This window comes from Chamaea fasciata, unplaced genomic scaffold, assembly GCF_029207755.1.
Source record: "Chamaea fasciata isolate MVZ Bird 193981 ecotype frontalis unplaced genomic scaffold, bChaFas1.0.hap1 SCAF_4, whole genome shotgun sequence".
In the NCBI taxonomy this organism is placed as follows: domain Eukaryota; kingdom Metazoa; phylum Chordata; class Aves; order Passeriformes; family Sylviidae; genus Chamaea; species Chamaea fasciata.
The window spans coordinates 6487235-6507469 of record NW_027094089.1 but is presented as its reverse complement, the minus strand read 5'-3'; positions in this window follow the sequence as shown (position 1 = coordinate 6507469).

The window sequence follows — 20235 nt, the reverse complement described above, 5'->3', positions numbered from 1 at the left end:
ATTTATCAGCTTACATTAAATACTTGGTTAAACCAGGGAGGACACCCTGGAGACACAGCTCAGGCCCAGAATTTGGGATATTTGCTACAAGGCTTACTAGTGATAATTACTGTCCGCAGAGGTCATGGATGCCATAGTATTACTGCTTGAGAGAAAAAACTGCAGCCCATAAATGACTGAACTGTTGTTCAGGAGAACATAGCTCCCCCTTGCTAAAATGAGCCCTCCAGGGAAAAGCAACATCTCCTTAACCACATAATCTACTTCTTGTACCACCTCTATTTCTGTGAATTGTCAGTTTGAAACCACAGCATAGAAATCTCTTGTTTAGATGGCATGATCATACTGTGCAAAACTAGACAGGGATGCAAAAACTGTGGTGAAGACTTGGGGCAGGCTCTAATAACAACAACTGATTGCCCACAGTTATGCTGCAAAGGAAATCACTGAAGATGAGTCTTAATTTTTGTAAATATCTTCTCTGCTAAACTATGGAGATAGAGTTAGAGGCCTGTTGGGGGTTAGGTTTGTTCCTTCTTTCTCTAAAGAATTTTTTCCCCACAAGTTACCAAGGAGACCAAGTGTTGGATACTTGAGAGTACTTAACCGAAACAAAGAGGTGGACAAAAGGTGGAAGGGGGAGATAACGCAGGTAAAAGACAAAGCTTGAGGCAGCTGCGTGCTTTTCTTTTTCCGGCGTTCAGGGAGACGCGTGTCTGCCGCTCCTCGAGGAGCTCAGCCGCCGCAAAGCACGCCGAGCGGAGAACGGCTGTTGCTGGCTGGAGGAGTTTCACTGTGGCCAAAGGGATCCAGTCCTGGGAAATCTACTATCACCAGTTCGGCCTGAATCCGGAGTTTTCCCGGCCACCCGCCGGGAGCTGGTCCAGGCCCTGCCTCGCCTTCAGCTTCCTCGGCGCTGCTCCTCTTGCTGCAGCGTGACCCTGCACCCCCTGCGCTGCCGGGACATCCTGCCCCTGCCTGCCGGGACACACTGCCATCCCAGCTACCAGCCCAGGACTTTTCCACTGTTTCAGCTTGGTGCTCTGAGGATCCTGCAGGGACACCGAAACCAAACTGCCCTGGGTTTTGTGAAACAAAGCCCTCAAGGTTCTTGGTACTGTTGTCGTTTGTCATTAATGCTGTAGTTGTTTGGTGGGGGGGGGGGGGGGGAGTTTTTTTTTATGTTTGTTTGCTTTGTATTACATACTAGTAAAGAACTGCTATTCCTATTTCCCAAATCTTTGCCAAAGAGCCTTTGATTGTAATTTTACCTAGCAGATACCTGTCTTCCTAAACCAAGACAGATTTTGGCGCCCAAGTGTGGGGCTTGAGGGCACTGAGAAAAGAAAAGGGAAGAGAAATAGCAGTTCTTAACTAACCTAGTACTTTCTTTTGTGTGCGTTGGATATAAAAACCTCATTAGGCTGCATCATGTGGTTGAACTTAGCCTGGTTTGGGTGGCATGTGGTTGTGGCTGTATTCCTTCCATTTGCAGGCCCTTATCTAAACATGGGCCCTATAACTAAGGCTACTGTGACTGTCATCCAGTTTATTTTATGGCTTAATAAGGTGAAGAACTCATGGATTTTTAATTTCCTCTGGAAGGCAGGCACATGGATTCAGGGCTATCGTACACTAACTGTGTGTTTTTGGAGTTACTTTAACAATGGTACCTACTGTGAGGAAATGACACCGGGGGAAGTTTCTTTTTCCCAACCCTTTACCCATCTCTTTGGGTCTGCCCCACCAGTTTTTGAAGGGTTTAAATCCTCTCTGAATGCTAATGATATCATACAACGGCTGGTGCTGTTAATATGCGAATTCTATTTAGCATTCAGAGATAAGAGAAGATTGACCTGGATAACCACCCTGATACCTACCCCACAGAATAGGGATGATACCCCAGAGCCTGACTCTGCCCCACAGCCTGCCTCAGAAAGGACCCACCCGGACTGGGTTGAGGTTCTGGTAAAAGAGATGCATGAGATGGGCCAGATGCTGAGGGAGTACATTTCCCCAGCTCATGAAAAACCCTCCCCCTGCCCTGAGAAGGCAGAAACTGATGGTGCAGCAGTGGAACCCACAGACGTTACAACTGTCCAGGTTCCAGCTGAACCACAAGGGCAGCCACAACCAGCAGCAGTCGCCCCTGTGGAAACAAGGAAGTGTAAAGTGAAATCATCAGATCCTGGTATTAAGGATAAGAAAGGAGGGTCCTCACAGTCCATAGAAGAGCCACAGGTTGAGATCATCACTGAGTCCCTGACATATGAAAGTCTACGTAATCTGCAAAAAGATATTGCACGACGAGGACGTGAGGCTTATACAGCCTGGCTACTTCGAGTCTGGGACCTTATGGGTACAGGTGTGCAACTGGATAGTGCTGAAGCAAGGAATTTGGGACCCTTGACCCAGGACTCAGGTATAAATCAGGTATTTGTAAGAGAGCAAAGGCCCCTTCCCCTTTGGGAACGACTTCTAATGAGTGTGAGAGGGAGATTTGTCCACAGAGACAGAATCCAAGAGCACAACAATAGAATGCGATGGAAGACCCTCGAGGAAGGAATCCAACAGTTGAGAGAAGTGGCAGTATTAGAAGTACTTTTTGGGAGGACCGGACAGCATGATAATGACCCCGACAAGGTTAAATGCACAGGGCACATGTTGTGGAATCTGGCCATGGACCATCCCAATACGCCACATTCTTCGCAACAATTAATGCTGAGGATAACCGAGAGACAGTGGGTTCTGTTGCCAACAAGCTCAGAAATTATGAAAGTATGATCAGTGGCCCAATGCAGGCTCATGTCTCTGCGGTGGTGAAGGAACTCAAAGAGGAGATGAGGGAAATGAGAGAGGAGATGAGAAGGAACAGTTCCCATGTAGCACCGGTGCGAGTCACAGGCCCCAGAATCAAAGCCCAACATCCCCCAGCGAGAGAGAGAGGGTACACCCCTCGAGCTGACCTGTGGTTTTATCTGCGGGACCATGGGGAGGACATGGGAGCGTGGCATGGGAAACCCACTTCTGTCCTGGCAGCACGGGTACGTGAGCTCAAGGAGAGAAACACTAACAGAGGGAGTTCCACTAGAATGAAGGTAGCCTCAGCCTCCCATGAGCAAGCTGCCAGGTATTACGGAGGTGGGAATGCTGTGTCAGATTCCCTCGAAGGAACCTCTACCATGTATGTCCAAGAAGGGAATAATAACCAGTGCTAGAGGGGCCCTGCCTCTAGCCAGGAAGAGGCACGGGAAAATCGGGTTTTTTGGACTGTGTGGATTCGATGGCCTGGCACATCAGAGCCACAAAAATATGAAGCTTTGGTAGATACTGGGTCGCAGTGTACTTTAATGCCATCGGGACATGTGGGGGCAGAACCGATTTCCATTGCCGGGGTGACGGGGGGATCACAGGAATTGACTCTGGTTGAAGCTGAGGTGAGCCTGACCGGGAAGGAGTGGCAGAAACTTCCGATTGTGACCGGCCCAGAGGCTCCATGCATTCTGGGCATAGACTTCCTCAGGAATGGCTATTATAAAGACCCTAGAGGACTCAGATGGGCTTTTGGAATAGCTGCTGTAGAGACAGAGAACATTAAGCAGTTGAACACTTTGCTGGGACTATCGGAGAACCCGTCTGCAGTGGGATTCCTGAAGGTAGAAGAACAACAAGTACCTGTTGCCACCTCGACAGTGCACCGTCGGCAGTATCGGACAAATCGGGATGCCGTGATCCCCATCCACAAGATGATCCGTGAGCTGGAGAGCCAAGGGGTGGTCAGCAAAATCCACTCACCCTTCAACAGCCCCATCTGGCCTGTGCGCAAGTCTGATGGAGAATGGAGACTGACTGTAGACTATCGTGCATTGAATGAAGTGACTCCACTGCTAAGAACTGCTGTGCCGGACATGCTGGAACTTCAGTACGAACTGGAGTCCAAGGCAGCGAGGTGGTATGCCACTATTGACATTGCCAATGCATTTTTCTCCATTCCTCTGGCTGCAGAATGCAGGCCTCAGTTTGCTTTCACCTGGAGGGGCGTGCAGTACACCTGGAACCGGCTGCCCCAGGAGTAGAAACACAGCCCCACCATCTGCCATGGGCTGATCCAGGCTGCACTGGAGAAGGGTGAGGCTCCAGAACATCTACAGTACATCGATGACATCATTGTGTGGGGAAAGACTGCAGCTGAAGTGTTCGAGAAAGGAGAGAGGATCATCCAGATTCTGCTGAAAGCCGGGTTTGCCATCAAGAAGAGCAAAGTCAAGGGACCTGCCAGAGAGATCCAGTTCCTGGGAGTAAAGTGGCAAGATGGACGGCGGCAGATCCCCACTGAGGTCATTGATAAGATCACAGCAATGTCTCCACCGACCAGCAAAAAGGAAACACAAGCTTTCCTAGGAGCCATAGGTTTTTGGAGGATGCACATTCCTAAGTACAGTCAGATCATGAGCCCTCTCTACCTGGTTACCCGCAAGAAGAACAATTTCCACTGGGGCCCTGAACAGCAATACGCCTTTGCCCAGATCAGGCAGGAGATTGCTCATGCAGTAGCCCTTGGCCCAGTCAGGACGGGACCAGATGTGAAGAATGTGCTTTATTCTGCAGCCGGGAACAACGGTTTGTCCTGGAGCCTTTGGCAGAAGGTGCCAGGGGAGACCCGAGGCCGACCACTGGGATTCTGGAGTCGAAGTTACAGAGGATCTGAAGCCAACTACACTCCCACAGAGAAGGAGATCTTGGCCGCCTATGAAGGAGTTCAAGCCGCTTCAGAAGTGATTGGCACAGAAGCACAACTCCTCTTGGCACCCCAACTACCAGTGCTGGGGTGGATGTTTAAAGGAAAGGCTCCCTCCACGCACCATGCCACCAATGCCACATGGAGCAAATGGACTGCCCTCATCACACAGCGTGCCCGTATTGGAAACCCAAATCGCCCTGGGATTTTGGAGATAATTACAAACTGGCTGGAAGGAGAAAACTTCGGTCTCACGGACGAAGAGGAGCAGGAACAAGTGACACGGGCTGAAGAAGCTCCTCCGTACAACCAACTGCCAGCAGAAGAAACACACTACGCTCTTTTCACTGACGGTTCCTGTCGCATTGTGGGAATGAACCGTAAGTGGAAAGCAGCCGTATGGAGTCCCACACGACAGGTTGCAGAAGCCACTGAAGGAGAAGGGGGATCAAGTCAGCTTGCTGAACTCAAAGCTGTTCAATTAGCCCTTGACATTGCTGGAAGAGAGAAATGGCCAAAGCTCTACCTCTACACTGATTCGTGGATAGTAGCCAATGCTCTGTGGGGCTGGCTGGAAAGGTGGAAAAAGGCCAACTGGCAGCGTAGAGGAAAACCAATCTGGGCTGCTGATGAATGGAAGGATGTTGCCACTCGTGTAGAGAAGCTGCCTGTGAAAGTCTGCCATGTAGATGCCCATGTTCCCAAGAGTCGGGCTAATGAGGAACACCAAAACAACAAGCAGGTAGATCAGGCTGCCAAGATAGAAGTGTCAAAGATAGATTTAGATTGGCAACACAAGGGAGAGTTGTTCCTAGCCTGATGGGCCCATGATGCCTCGGGTCATCAGGGCAGAGATGCCACCTATAAGTGGGCCCGAGACCGAGGGTTGGATTTAACCATGGACAGTATTTCTCAGGTTATCCATGACTGTGAGACATGTGCTGCAATCAAACAAGCCAAGCAGGTGAAGCCATTATGGTATGGTGGGCGGTGGTCCAAATATAAATATGGGGAAGCCTGGCAGATTGACTACATCACCCTTCCCCAAACCCGCCAGGGCAAGCGTTATGTGCTAACCATAGTGGAAGCCACGACTGGATGGTTGGAGACCTACCCTGTGCCTCATGCTACTGCCCGGAACACCATCCTGGGCCTGGAAAAACAAGTCCTGTGGAGACATGGCACCCCTGAGAGAATCGAGTCGGACAATGGGACTCATTTCAAGAGTAGTCTTATAAGCACCTGGGCTAGAGAACATGGCATTGAGTGAGTGTACCATATTCCTTATCATGCACCAGCGGCCGGGAAAGTTGAACGGTGCAATGGCCTGCTTAAAACTACCTTGAAGGCACTGGGTGGGGGAACCTTCAAGAATTGGGATATTAATTTAGCAAAGGCCATCTGGTTGGTGAACACTCGAGGTTCCACCAACCGAGCAGGTCCTGCCCAATCTGAGCCCTTGCAAAAGACAGACGGAGATAAGGTTCCAGTGGTACACATGAGAGGTATGCTGGGAAAAACTGTTTGGATTAATCCTGCCTCCAGCAAAGACAATCCCATCCGTGGGGTTGTCTTTGCTCAGGGACCAGGTTGCACGTGGTGGGTGATGCAAAAGGATGGAGAGACCCGATGCATACCTCAAGGGGACCTTGTTTTGGGGTGAACTACCCATGACAATGTGGCTGTATCCATATTTGCATATATATGTATTTTTAACAGTTAAAACTCAATGTAATATGTTGGTATGGGAAAAAAATTCGGGGTGGATAATGTTGGGGGTTAGGTTTGTTCCTTCTTTCTCTAAAGAATTTTTTCCCCACAAGTTACCAAGGAGACCAAGTGTTGGATACTTGAGAGTACTTAACCGAAACAAAGAGGTGGACAAAAGGTGGAAGGGGGAGATAAGCAGGTAAAAGACAAAGCTTGAGGCAGCTGCGTGCTTTTCTTTTTCCGGCGTTCGGGGAGACGCGTGTCTGCCGCTCCTCGAGGAGCTCAGCCGCCGCAAAGCACGCCGAGCGGAGAACGGCTGTTGCTGGCTGGAGGAGTTTCACTGTGGCCAAAGGGATCCAGTCCTGGGAAATCTACTATCACCAGTTCGGCCTGAATCCGGAGTTTTCCCGGCCACCCGCCGGGAGCTGGTCCAGGCCCTGCCTCGCCTTCAGCTTCCTCGGCGCTGCTCCTCTTGCTACAGCGTGACCCTGCACCCCCTGCGCTGCCGGGACATCCTGCCCCTGCCTGCCAGGACACGCTGCCATCCCAGCTACCAGCCCAGGACTTTTCCACTGTTTCAGCTTGGTGCTCTGAGGATCCTGCAGGGACACCGAAACCAAACTGCCCTGGGTTTTGTGAAACAAAGCCCTCAAGGTTCTTGGTACTGTTGTCGTTTGTCATTAATGCTGTAGTTGTTTGGTGGGGGGGGGAGGTTTTTTTGTGTTTGTTTGCTTTGTATTACATACTAGTAAAGAACTGCTATTCCTATTTCCCAAATCTTTGCCAAAGAGCCTCTGATTGTAATTTTGCCTAGCAGATACCTGTCTTCCTAAACCAAGACAAGGCCTGGCTACCTGACTTACAGAAGAATAGATGACAGATGAGATACTTGCAAAGGGAAGAAAACCAACCATGTGGAAAGTATTGAAGTATATCACATAAAAATATTGAATATGATAAAAAAGGAGCATATGAGAAGTAAAACGTTCGGCTTTAAGGTGGTGAACGGATTTGAAACAAATAGTGAATGTGCAATAAAAGAAAGATCTCCCTTGAGAGAAGTTTGAAGCCCTTGTGATTGTAACACTACAAAAACATGTTAACTGTAAACATTTGGAAGATTAACTGTAATTCACATGCCACTCAGAAACTTTTTTCTTTGTGCCATATTAGCAGGCTGAAGTCTGGATGCCAAACCGCAATTATTTCACCAACACATACATTCACCACATGTTAGAATAGATGGTTCAGTAGTCACCTCCAAATTAATAAGTAGCTGTTGAGAGCAGGCTTTGACACATTTACATGCATGCAGTCTATTTCAATTTTCGGCAAAAGTTTAGCCAAAGAGAAAGGTATCTGTAGATGTATAGTGCTCATCAATGCCTAAAGAAAGAATCTCGTGATTGCTTAATCTTCCAAATTTACTGTCATGGAAAACTGCTGTGGAAAAGTCCAGTGCAATCTGACAATATAAACATAATCATAAGTTGCTCTATGAATCCATGTAGCTTAGAGAATCGTATGCAAATTTGGTTAACTGTTAAAAGACAGTTGTTGTGGCAGCACGCGTGGATGGCAAATGCTGCAGACTTCCCAAAAGTGTCTCCTTACACGAAGCCGCCTGGGCAGGCACACGAGCCATCACACTGTCCACACAGTCACACACAATGGGTAGAAGCTGGCAAATGAGAGGTGGGAAGGGTCTTCTGTGTGGGGTTCCAGCGGGCTTTATTGGAGTCTCACCAAAGTGTTCCAGGGACAGAAGACCAAGAACAATGGAGGCTATAGGTTTAAGTACAGGGGAAGTGGGGGCAGAGCAGAGCATCAGATCCAATGGTCTGAGGGTACAGGGGTGGGGTAAAGGGTAGCAACCAGTAGAGGATACCAGGGTTGGGGTGGATACGCAGGGATACAGAAAACAATGAGGACCAAAGGAAGGGAGAACATTCTGGGGAACATATTTATGTGGAAAACAGGGAGACATAAGCTTGCATTAACTTAATGAACCAATGAAGTAACGGAACCTAAAAGATACTGACATGTTGCTGCAAGGATCCATAGGAGAGAAGCCTTTCTCACAATATAATAAAAGCATTTCTTTTACATCAGCAAATCCTCTAGTGACAAGTTCTCTTGGGGCACCACAACAAAGAAGCTCTGTGTGGAGACAGAGACGGCACCAACCTCACCCACCAAAAGGAGCAAACCATCCTGTCACCAGATGGCAGATGAGACACAGCACTGGACAGAACACAGTTTATAAAAATCTGCTTGATGCTATCCCCAGTTTAAAAATCCCTCAGAAGCCCTCCTCTGTTCCAGTTTTTCCCTAACCCAAACCTCTAGCCCTCTCACCTGACCCCTTCCACTGTTCTTTTAATAAAGAAGGGCGAAAGAAAGGGGTGGGAAAAGAAACTTTTTTAAAGGTTAAGTTACCCAAATTATATGTATTCTTTTGGAAGAAGCACCCATCCCAACCACACAATTAGCAAAAGGTTCAACCATGGTGGCCAAGAGGGTGCCTGCAGTGGTGGTTGCTGACAGTGGCCCTGCTTCTCTTTGCACACACCATGTAAGGCAACAGACCCCCTTCACAGCCAGTGAGCACTCTGCAGACCATTGACAATCCAGAAAAAGCTGAAGGGTTTAAAGAGAGTGCTGCAGTTTGCCATAACAGCACTTGACAAAGCCAGCAACAGCAAGCACTCCAGCTAAATAGTGCAGATTATCAGCGGTAAAAAGCAGATCATGTCTGGAGTCAAATACATAATAAAAGTACAAATAGCCCAGACAAATAAACATGCTGTCTGCAATTTCATACTATTAACTGTTCCCTGGCAGAATCACATAGACCTGCTAGAGAACAGGTGCCAAGCAGTTATTGTTCCTGAGAGTACCCAGCCACAAAGAGAGAAGGAAGAAGAACCAAAAAACTAAAGAGACGCTGAACAAACTAAAAACTCATCAGAACACGTGGGACACAAAGGATGGGTTGATTCTTGCAGTTTCAGTAGTAATTCTTACCATTTTTCTTGCATGCATGTATTTTCTGCATTATCCCATGAAAGCCGTCAGGGAAGTCTTTTTCTTTAATAAAGAAAGAGGAGTTGTGGAGGCCAGTGGGACAGACAGCAACACAGACACTCTCCCCTGGAAAGAGAGCAGTTCTTAGGCTTCAAAGAAGCGATAGCTCCCCTGAGGGAGAAATCCTAAGAGACGGCTCTCTCCCTTGTGGTGACAAAGTGAGTCACCCCCATGAGGTTTTGAGGCTCGTATGTTAATCTGTTATCCCCCATTGGTTGTTTCCCTACTTCCTAGCTTTTACCTTACCCAATTGGTCCATTTTTGATCCCTTTCCTGATTGGTTTCTTTCTCACTCCTTCCCCTATTGGCCAGGTTATTTAAACCCGCCCCCTGGCTTCCTTGGAAAAGTCTGTGTTCCCCTGCCCTTTTTCGGTTTTCGACCCTGGACCCCTCTGAGGAAGCATAACAAAGGCTCCAAGGAACTTCCAGACAAGGACCCTGTCTCCTTCTTCACATCACCCTGACAACTCAACTCACAATAGAGCTGAAATCACTCAGGCGTTTGCAGACATGCCTGTGCGACCAAGGTGTTGTCCTTTTCAGAGTGCTTCTCTGGGGACACTGCAGCACTGACCATCACTTCCCACCGCAGCAGACAAGCATTTTACTTTTGAAGGACAGACATTCTTAAGGTATAAAACTCCCTTTTGATGAGAAAAAACGTTAAATGAAGTAAGTTATACGTTAGGAAGAATTTATATTTCCTGTTGAACTGTTCCCTGTATCCACATTTATCCTGCCTGGTTATGAATGTCATTGAGCAGTGTGGTTCTGTCCTGGCAGGCAACCTATCTAATTCTTTCTTTACAGCTGCCTTTAGAAGAAATTATTTAGCAGAAATAGTTTTTATATAAAACTGGTGCATCAGCAGTACTGTACTATGCAGGTGAAGCCATGGTCTCTGCTCCATGTGTAAATGTGGTCATACAGTTCTGTATTTTTTCTTATTCCTGCATACATCTGTAAAACTTTACAAATACACTGCTGATGGGAATTTTAATTGTTCGATTTTCATTTCCCTAACCTCTGCTATTACTTTCCATACAGTCATTGCTTTCCTATGCAGAAAAATTCAAAATATTCTGGAAATTTAGATTCAGAAAGTCTTACACAGTCATTGCTGTATTAGTGCAGTATACATGCATTTCTGATCAAATCCCTAGGCTAGCTCTAGAGTGTAGAACAGTATCTCTGGCTGGCACGGTGCTTTATATGAAGTGTTGATAACACTGTAATTAACAAACCACATGGATATTCTCAAAGATGTTTCTGGAAACACTAGAAAATGTGAAGGGGCTTTTCTGTAGGATTTTTCTCCTTTGAAGAAGCAGGCTGTAAGCACTTAAATAATTTGTGAGTCCAGTTAGGACCTCCTTCAGCCCTTTTGCAGACTACTGGGATGTCAGAAGGTATACCTTGTTCATTCACTTTAAAAACACAGTTCCCACAAGTTTTCCATCAGAAAAATCTCAGTAGGAATCAGGTATGTGCAAGGTATCAGGCTGGTAAGCGGGGAAGAGGAACTCCTGAAACTAGAAGGAGCAAATATGCCTAGATGGAGGGTGGGGAGAAACCACGCTGAAAGACATTGAAGGCATATCTGTTCTTACACAAGATGACAGACAAAGTAAAAGAGATGAACATATTGGAGGGGACTATGGAAAGGCCTCAGAGGGGCATCCAGGACTTAAGGAGGAAGGATGAAGTGTGTGAGAAAGGGAAAAATGGCATCAAAACACTAGGAAGAACTATCATTTGGAAAACATCAATTTTGCATTTAGTGATCAATTTGATTATATAACTAGGCAGCTTGCATTAATTGTAGAAAAATCTTGCAAATTATACACTGTGTCTTTGGCCTGTTGAAGCACCCTTACATTACTGCACTTACTTGCAGGTACATGAATTCATGATAACTTTCTAGCCAGAGGTACTTGTCCTTTATAGAAAGAAATGGAACCTACTGGAAGTACACCAGTGTGAAGCCTTTTAATGCTATATAGCGTGCATAAAAATATTTTTAATAAAACTAAACACGAACATTTGAAATCTGACATTCTTCATTCCTACTTTTTGGTTTACATAAAGCTGGTCATAAGACATGAAAGCCTCATCATGGGCTTTAATGGGAATGCAAGTGCATATCTTAAGCAAACTAAATGTCATAAATGAATGACATCTTCCAAGGACTATTTTGATAATGACATTGTGATTACTTTTTCATAAATATGCTTGGAAAGGCTGTTCTCATATAATGAAATGTTAGGTTTTCATGTGTAATATTCCTAATGAACTTGTCTTGGTTTGGGACAGATTTGTGAGGGAACTTAAGGGGTCTCCTCCAGATAGCAAATTCCAGCAGCCCATCCTCAACCTGATCAGGAGAAAAATCTCACCTTGGAGAAAAGTGGAAAAGAACTGTTTATTTAACAAGCAAAGTACTCACAAGCATGAAAAAATGCATCACATTAAACAATGAAACCTCTCATTGCTCTGAAGAGATGGCAAAATTCAGGAAGTCCTTTTGTATTTCAGAGCATCCTTTTGCGGGGTGTGACTCAGCTCACTCAGTCTCTCGAGGCTCAGACCCGGCATGCAGGCCGCAGAGCAGCTTGTGGGGGGCTCTGGGCGATTGTCCTGGAGTACTGGGCCAGAGAGAACCTGAACAGTTCCAGAGAAAAGACACAGTCCTGGGGAAAACTTTCCTGCTTTAGCTAACGAGGAAAATCAGTGGGGAAAAAACAAGCAAACAAAAAAACCAAAAAACAAACAAACAAACAAACAAACAAACAAACAACAAAAAACAAACAAACAAAAAAAAAAACCACACCACCAAAACTGCCTCTCTCTCACTGCAAAAGCCAAGAACTTGGAGAGCACTGGACTTTTTATCTCTCTGTGTTTTGAACACAAACAGTGAGAAATTGCACCGCTCCCCCCCAGGCCTTCCTCTCTCTGGGTCTAGCTTAAACCTACAGGACCCATTTCTGTCTTGGTTTAGATAGACAGGTATCTGCCAGGGAGGGTTGGAGTCTCCCTTGAAATGTAAGCCCCTCCCCCCCTTTTCCAAATTATTTTAAATTTGCAATTAAAAGGCTGTCAGGCAAAGATTTTGGGAATAGGTATAGCAGTTCTTTACTAGGGATATAAAAATACAGATGTTGTAGTACAGAAGAATAAGCAAACAAATAAACAAACAAGAAATCCTAGAAAACCCTGACAGAGTCAGAAATGCAACCTGACACCTGTTGGTCAGGGTGTTGGAAGCAGTCCAAAGTAAGCCCTCCTGGAGTGGCAGATGTGGTTCTGTTGGAGTAGAGATGGTCCCGTTGAAGAAAAAGGGTCCAGTAATGGTGAGATGGGTCTGGTCTTCCTCCAGGGATCCGGTGGAAAAACTGGATACCTAGGGGGACTGTGGCTCCTTTTTATCTAGGTTAAGATGGTTTGGCTCCTCCTCCCCGTGTGGAGCAGCTTACAATAGTGCAGTGTAATGTGTAATGTCATTGATGAGCTCTTAATGGTCCATTAGCAGAAGACATTCCCATGGAAGCAGTGAAACAATGAAGAGAGATAAGTAGCACTCCACCATCTGGTAAGTGACACTGACCCATTTGGGCAAAGATAAGCAATTCTGCTCCACCCAGATGGAATAGAATAATATGCTCTTTACAAAACCCATGACAATTTCTCAGCAGAAAAACAGATGATGGGGATGCCAGCATCATAAAGACACCCCAGGACAACCATACGTAATACTTGGGCCTTATAATATGGAACCAAAGGTGTGAAATGTAGGCTTTAGAAGCAAAAAATACTGAAATTAAGATCAGCAGATCAGTCTAGACCCACTGTAAATATTAAATATTTTAATTTACACAACAAACAACAAATTTTCCACAGATGAAGACTCACTTGAGAGCCACAGTTTAAAAGCATTTTGATCTTTTACTTTTCTTCTGTTTTTTTGAAACTTCAACCATGTTTTGCTGTAAATAGGTCATTAAAGACAACTGTAGGCACATCATTCTTTTAGATGTGAATTAGGAATCAGCATGTAGTAATAAATGGCAACAGCATGCAACACTTAGAGTGTGGCATCTTGGACTCAGTCTGTAGTTCATTAGTGGGCAAGTGGGTCTGGGTAAGAGCAAGGGACCTGAGGCTGGTTATCTCTTCTTATGTGTCTGCCCATTCTGAACGTGTTAATGTAACTCAGCCTTCAGCACCCAGGGAAATAGATAGGTTTGACAGAAAGTTTTATCAACCCAAGTTTCATCAACCCACGGTGACAATGGATCACACTGGTTGGATTTGCTGTTTTACTCATAATCTAAGAAAAAGACCTGCATTTTCATGTGTTTACATTCTTTAACAGGATGGGTTTGCAATGGTGAATTTATTCTGCAATATTTGAATGCATTGAAAATAGAATAATCATAAGTGTATCTAACTCTGACATTTTGACTATATTAAACATATACTATGGCAAAGTAATTTATGGCTAGAGGGTAAAACCCATCTGTTTCTCTGGCTAATATAGCTTATTTTCCATTAGAGATATCATAAAACCTTTGCAAGGGCTGCTGAATTTCATGTATTTTATCATTATTTACATAGGTTTTCACTGAAAACAATAATTCTTTCTGCACCATCCAGTATCAGCTCCAGTCGTTTCTCCACTTTTGCTGTTTCTGTCACAGAAAATGTCCATTCACATTTAACTGAAGTTTATTGCCAGAAAATTGATTCTAGGAATAGAATGAAATTTTTTCATCAGCTGAAATGCAATATGTAACAATGCCAACTTCTTAAAGCAACAGTTCTATGTGCTCTGATTTTTCTTCCAATAAATGCTTTTGAAAAACTGTCAGGTGAAAGGACATCACTGAGCAATGGCCAGGACTTGGAGAGACCTTGCAGGCCAGCAGCCAGCCAAAGCTAGAAATCCACAAAAAGGCTTGCCATGCTACACTTTGCCATGCCCGGTTTCTTGATGTCACCTCTGATAAGCTATTTGGTTTCAAGTATCTAGCACAGTATGTCCACATTTGTCCAACAGTAAGCAGTAGAAATATTTGTGAGTAACATCAGCCTCCGGCCATCTTATGGTGAAAAGTCCAGGACATTAAACAATGGCAAATAAAATTGTTTCCATTATCTTGGACTTTTATCCCACAAGAGGACAATGTGATATTACTTGTGGAGTAATTACTTAGAGAGAAACAAGAAGGTTAGTGATCTCACAGGGATTAAGGATCCTTTTCATAAATCCCCTTTAAGTGACCTTTACCATACATGCAGTAACCTGGACTGTCAAAAGGACAAGGTGTCTTCAGCATCTCTTCTTAATCCATTTGCATTACAATTACGTTTTCTTTTTCTATTCAGTAAATAATTTCAAACTTTCTATTTTGAAGTAACATGCAAAATAATATTAATTTACTCCTCCAACTTATGCAATAAGTTTAAAAATTACTGCGAGAGCATTAAACTGTAAGTCCTGCATAAAGGCTGGATTTTCTAACCACTAGCACTTCCCACTAACTGAAAAACAATGGTTGCAAGAAATATTAACTGATGACTAATACAGGTTTCCAAATCGAAACCTTCTAAGCAGCAGGGAGAGAACTTAGAGACAAGTGGTGAGTAAAGCTTACCTGCATGACCAGTATTAACACACAGCTTGTTCCTCCTACTGCAGAAAATCTGCCTAAAATGAAAGCCAGCACAGATGGTCAGCCCCCAAGAAATCATTCTTGGCTCACACCAGTGCTTTTATTATTCTTCAAGCTCAACAGCTTTGATTTGCAAGAACTGGCTGTTTATGTTCCCTGAACACAAGAACTACGCTGAAGAATGAAGGAGTGACCTTATCCAAGAGGAAGCAGTCAGAGAACTGCTGAGAGGCTTTGATGCTCATAAATCAATGGGCCCAGATGGGATCCATCCCAGGGTGATGAGGGAGCTGGCAGATGAGCTTGCAAAGCCACTCTCCACCATTTACAATCAGTCATGGCTCACCGGTGAGGTTTCAGACGATTGGAAACTGGCCAATGTGACACCCTTTCACAAAATGGGTAGGAAGGAGGATCCCAGTAATTATAGACTAGTCAGTCATTCCAATGTGTGAATCTAATTCAAAGTCACTCATTTATGCATTTCTGGCAGTCAGTCTCTTACAGCTGTATATATTTTACTAGTTTGCATGTAGAAATACCAATCAGAAAGCTGCAGGAAAGTTTCTCATGTTTATTATAAAGTACTTCAGTAGCCAGGGACACAATCATTTCACTGGTGTTGGGACATTATTAATTGTTTAAAGAGCTGATTTACATGCCTTTTTTTAAAAGGAATTCAGTAATGACACAAGTAGAAACAGTCATTGTTCCAAGAGGCTTTCAGACTAAAATCTAGTGAAGAATCCCATTAACCCATTTATTCATCCTGTTGAAATCGCTCTTGATGGCAACACACACAATGGGTGTATCAACCACTTTTCCCAGTTTTGTATCATTTGCAAACTGCCGGAGGGTGCCATGTCTACCGTTATATATATAATTTATAAGGATACGTAATAGTTTTTACCCCATTTCCCAGTCACTGGGATCACAGCTGGTGGCGGTCCTCTGACTGGACTTAGTGCCACTGATCACAACTCTTTGAGTCCAGCAGTTCAGAACATTATTTAATTTGCCTCACGGTCCACTTATCTGGCCTCAATTTCCACTACTTTGCTGATGAGGGTGTTGTGGGTGACAATGTCAAAACCTTACCAAATTCAAGATATGCAATATCTACTGCTCTGTCCCTCATCCTACACAGAAGACTGACCTCAGTACCTGGCAAGATAATGGAACAGTTTATACTGAATGTCATCGCGCAGCACCTACAGGATGGCCAGGGTATCAGACCCAGCCAGCACAGGTTTAGGAGAGGTAGATCATGTTTGACCAACCTGATCTCCTTTTATAACCAGGTGACCCATCTAGTGGATGCAGGAAGGGCTGTGGATGTTGTCTATTTGGACTTCAGCTAGGCCTTTGACACTGTCTCCCACAGCACACTCCTGGAAAAGCTGGCAGCCCGAGGCTTGGACAGGAGCACTCTTCACTGGGTTAAGAACTGGCTGGATGGCCGGGCCCAGAGGGTGGTGGTGAACGGTGCTGTATCCAGCTGGCAGCCAGTCACCAGTGGTGTTCCTCAGGGGTCTGTGCTGGGGCCTGTTCTGTTCAATATCTTTACTGATGATATGGATGAAGGTATTGAGTAAATTTGCAGACAACACTAAACTGGGAGCGTGTGTTGATCTGTTGGAAGGTAGGAGGGCTCTGCAGAGAGATCTGGAATGGTTGGATGGATGGGCAGAGTCTAACTAAAGATGAGGTTTAATAAGTCCAAGTGTCGAGTCCTGCCCTTTGGCCACAATAACCCCCTGCAGCATTATAGGCTGGGGACAGTGTGGCTGGACAGTGCCCAGGAGGAAAGGGACCTGGGGGTTCTGGTCAGCAGCCGGCTGAACATGAGCCAGCAGTGTGTGCCCAGGTGGCCAAGAGGGCAAATGGCATCCTGGCCTGCATGGAATGGTGTGGCCAGCAGGAGCAGGGAGGTCATTCTTCCCCTGTACTCAGCACTGGTGAGGCCACACCTTGAGTATTGTGTCCAGTTCTGGGCCTCTCAGTTTAGGAAGGACATTGAGATGCTTGTACATGTCCAGAGGAGGCAACGAGGCTGGTGAGGGGCTTGGAAAACAAGCCATATAAAGAACAACTGCCTGAGGGAGCTGGGGTTCATTAGCCTGGAGAAAAGGACACTCAGAGGTGACCTTATCAGTGTCTACAGCTTCCTGAAAGGTGGTTGTAGTCAGGTGGGGGTTGGTCTCTTTCTCCAGGCAGCAACTGACAGAATGAGAGTACACAGTCTCAGGCTGCATCAAGGGAAATTCAGGTTGGGTATTAGGAAGAAGTTTTTCACAGAAAGAGTGATTAAATACTGGAATAGTCCGCCCAGGAAGGTGGTGGAGTCACCATCCCTGGATGCGTTTAAAAAAAGACTACATGTGGCACTTCATGCCATGATCTAGTTGAGGTGTTAGGGCTGGGATGGACTTGATGATCTTGAAGGTCTTTTCCAACCTACACATTCTGTGATTCTGTGTTTCTGTGACCTCTGACTCCCAATCTCAGCCCTGGTCTTTACTGGTATGACTAGCTTTTAGCAATCCCATGTCCCTGAGATCGATGGAAAAGACTGAGTCAAGGAAGAGAAACAGGCTAGGAAGCACTTAAACAAATGGCTTGCTTGGGTCCATGGAGTACCCATAAACAATACAGGAGTTGGTCCATGGAATTTTGAGGTGATTGTCTCTATCGTTAAAAAGTTGTGACAAGCAGGAGAGAAATGTCTGGGAGAAAGTAAATATCACTCCTTTCTTCAAGAAAGGTAAGAAGGATTTCAACTTCAGTCTTTGTAAAGATGGTTGAGTAAAAAATCCTGGAAAATCAATTCCAGACACTGTCTGTCAAGTCACCTGGAGGAGATCATTTGGAATGGTTAGGATGAAGGGGAAATCTTGCTTAAGCTACACTGAAAACCTACAAGAAGACTGGCTTGGTACAGTCTTCTGTGTAGGATGAGGGACAGAGCAGTAGATATTGCATATCTTGAATTTGGTAAGGTTTTGACACTGTCACCCACAACACCCTCATCAGCAAAGTAGTGGAAATTGAGGCCAGATAAGTGGACCGTGAGGCAAATTAAATAATGTTCTGAACTGCTGGACTCAAAGAGTTGTGATCAGTGGCACTAAGTCCAGTCAGAGGACCGCCACCAGCTGTGATCCCAGTGACTGGGAAATGGGGTAAAAACTATTACGTATCCTTATAAATTATATATATAACGGTAGACATGGCACCCTCCGGCAGTTTGCAAATGATACAAAACTGGGAAAAGTGGTTGATACACCCATTGTGTGTGTTGCCATCAAGAGCGATTTCAACAGGATGAATAAATGGGTTAATGGGATTCTTCACTAGATTTTAGTCTGAAAGCCTCTTGGAACAATGACTGTTTCTACTTGTGTCATTACTGAATTCCTTTTAAAAAAAAGGCATGTAAATCAGCTCTTTAAACAATTAATAATGTCCCAACACCAGTGAAATGATTGTGTCCCTGGCTACTGAAGTACTTTATAATAAACATGAGAAACTTTCCTGCAGCTTTCTGATTGGTATTTCTACATGCAAACTAGTAAAATATATACAGCTGTAAGAGACTGACTGCCAGAAATGCATAAATGAGTGACTTTGAATTAGATTCACACATTGGAATGACTGCCTACACATAAATGAATCAGAAAACAGTGTTTGTGCCACAGAAAAACAACATCTAAAATAAGATCTTACTTAGAAGTGATAAAATGCCCACAGTAGACAAAAAGGTACTCAAACTCTCTGCAGTTGTGTTTTTTGCCAGTTACACACAGAATTCCCCAGCTGTAAGCCCATGCACAGTCCAGCAGACACAGCTGAACGCTCCACATAGACTGGAGTGTAGGTAGTATCCCCACAGAGGACGATCTTAAAGCATTTTCATATAGAAGAGCTACCTCCAAATGGTGCCCCACTGGAGTCAACCCAGCTGAAGTTAAACACTGCAGGGGGTAAGATAAAACTCTCAGTGTTTTGCCATCACTACCAATAGAGTAATTTCTGCCAAAGTTTTTCCAAAGGATGCAATACAGAAAACTGAACCAGAACTATCAAGCCATGAATGTAATTCAGGCTTGCTAAAAGACTCTGTCTGAACGTAATCTAAGTACGCGTATTTTAAGTCCCTATTCATTCCATCTTCCCCCAGTCTGTTTTGGCTGGGGTAGGGCTGATTTTGTTCACAGTGGCTGGTTTGGGGCTCAAACCACTAATTTCATAGTTTTTACCCTTCTGATTCTCTCGCATTACTCGCAGAAACTCACTGACAGGACTGTACTTGCATTTTTCAATGCTTAGTGAATTCGTGACATTCAAATGTTTTCAGCTTTACTTTTCAATAAAAATAGACTGATGTATGCTCAGTACAGACAGAACATACAAAGCACAGACTGCAAAGTTATGTGTTATCCTGTATATAACTTAAGAGCAATTTATGTTTTGTCACAGCTACAAATTGATTATTGGACATGCTACTACCAGACACCATAGCACCTGATACAATCACAGAATGGGTCAGGCTGGAAGTGACCACAGTAGGTCATCTGATCCAACTTCCCTGCTGAGGCAGGGTCATCAGAGACCACATTGCACAGGATCACATCTAGATGGGTCTTGAGTATTTCCAGTGAGGGAGACTCCACAGCCTCTCTGAGCAATCTGTTCCAGTGCTCTATGACTGCACAGTAAAGTTGTTCCTCCTCACGTTCAGGTAAAACTGTACATCCGTTTCTGCCCATTGACTCTTGTGCTGTTGCTCAGCACCACCAAGCAGACCCTGGATCCATCCACTGACACCCTCCCTTCAAACACAGACAGGTCCCTTCTCAGTTGACCCTTCTTGAAACTCAACAGTCCCAACTCTCTGTGTATCACATTGCTGATGATATTATGGAAATATTATTCCAGACACTTCATCAAACCTTTGTGAGCAATGCATATAAGCTCTGGCAAGAAAACCTAAGTATAATCTCCCAAATTTTTAAAAAAGACCAA